The following is a 2,030-nucleotide window of genomic DNA, read 5'->3' as shown; positions in this document are numbered from 1 at the left end:
AGAAGCACAGTATACATGTAAAAGTTTAGTCCCATCAAAATCTTCATTTATTGAGTTCTGGACCTGTGGACCTATATAAATTTCATCAATTACGAATACTAAAATAATAAAATTTGTCAACTAACATTTTCAACTATGTACACCAAACTGTGGTACTAAAGTTTTCTTTTCAGTTTCAGGACTGATATTATCAGGTATTATTCGACCCGTCCGGATAGCTGAGCGCGTTAATGCGCCTCTTCTGGGTTTCGGCGAGGCGCGCCGCCCCCGCACCGAATCCACCCAGCGGTATGAAGATGGCATCTGTTCTTTCGGACATTTAGGTTTCGGACATATCCGAAAGAACAGATACCACATAGTTAAGGCTAACCGGCCATTGACGTTCTTCTTCTGTGCTGGATGCACACGCTTAGCCCGAACTATTACGGGACCCGGTAAGATTATCTGCCGCGAGTAATGAGTGTAGTGGGCAGGGGCACTACGAATGTAGTGTGTGGACACTAAGTTGGGAATGTGGGCCTCACGGGTAGCGTGCAAGGGATAAGTCACTGCAGTCGCACTATCGTCTGTGCCCTCGGTGGCTCAGATGGATAGAGCGTCTGCCATGTAAGCAGGAGATCGCGGGTTCGAGTCCCGCTCGAAGCACACATTTTCAACTGTCCCCGTTGATGTATATCAACGCCAGTCGGCAGCTTAGGGTGTTGATTTAATTATCATTCCACCCACCGGATTAACTGTTAGGGTGGGTGAGGCGGCCAGCCTCGGTGTGGTTTCAGGGCGGCTTCCCACACCTAACTAGCTGAGTACCGCGCTTGTTCCCACGTCCTGCCTCAGATACACTATGCGCAAATGTTTAGAAAACGACCTCCAACGTGAGAATGGGCTTTACCCTGGACTCAGACGGATGGGGTACATGAATTCCGTCCCGGGCGGAGGCGTGGCGTCGGAAAGTGCAACCTGCCACCGTCACTAACATTGCTGGCAACTGTATAACAAAGTGACGGACGGAACAAGGTAAGGATGAAGAAGAACAGAATAGCAGTTATTTTTCAACATTTACATTTATACTCCGCAAGCCACCCAACGGTGTGTGGCGGAGGGCACTTTACGTGCCACTGTCATTACCTCCCTTTCCTGTTCCAGTCGTGTATGGTTCGCGGGAAGAACGACTGTCTGAAAGCCTCCGTGCGCGCTCTAATCTCTCTAATTTTACATTCGTGATCTCCTCGGGAGGTATAAGTAGGGGGAAGCAATATATTCGATACCTCATCCAGAAACGCACCCTCTCGAAACCTGGCGAGCAATCTACACCGCGATGCAGAGCGCCTCTCTTGCAGAGTCTGCCACTTGAGTTTATTAAACGTCTCCGTAACGCTATCACGGTTATCAAATAACCCTGTGACGAAACGCGCCGCTCTTCTTTCGATCTTCTCTATCTCCTCCGTCAATCCGATCTGGTACGGATCCCACACTGATGAGCAATACTCAAATATAGGTCGAACGAGTGTTTTGTAAGCCACCTCCTTTGTTGATGGACTACATTTTCTAAGCACTCTCCCAATGAATCTCAACCTGGTACCCGCCTTACCAACAATTAATTTTATATGATCATTCCACTTCAAATCGTTCCGCACGCATACTCCCAGATATTTTACAGAAGTAACTGTTACCAGCGTTTGTTCCGCTATCATATAATCATACAATAAAGGATCCTTCTTTCTATGTATTCGCAATACATTACATTTGTCTATGTTAAGGGACAGTTGCCACTCCCTGCACCAAGTGCCTATCCACTGAGGATCTTCCTGCATTTCGCTGCAATTTTCTAATGCTGCAACTTCTCTGTATACTACAGCATCATCCGCGAAAAGCCGCATGGAACTTCCGACACTATCTACTAGGTCATTTATATATATTGTGAAAAGCAATGGTCCCATAACACTCCCCTGTGGCACGCCAGAGGTTACTTTAACGTCTGTAGACGTCTCTCCATTGATAACAACATGCTGTGTTCTGTTTGCTAAAAACTC

General features: G+C 47.0%; 1 non-coding gene across 1 annotated transcript; it reads left to right on the top strand.

The window, feature by feature from the left end:
* The first annotated feature begins 570 nt into the window (after positions 1-570).
* On the top strand, positions 571-645 carry Trnat-ugu. Its single transcript has one exon. It is a non-coding gene; the product is annotated as a tRNA-Thr (tRNA).
* The last annotated feature ends 1,385 nt before the right edge of the window (positions 646-2,030 follow it).

Source organism: Schistocerca americana, chromosome 3 (genome assembly GCF_021461395.2).
Source record: "Schistocerca americana isolate TAMUIC-IGC-003095 chromosome 3, iqSchAmer2.1, whole genome shotgun sequence".
Taxonomy (NCBI): domain Eukaryota; kingdom Metazoa; phylum Arthropoda; class Insecta; order Orthoptera; family Acrididae; genus Schistocerca; species Schistocerca americana.
The sequence above is the reverse complement of the archived record's forward strand: the minus strand, read 5'-3'. Positions and strand labels throughout refer to the sequence as shown.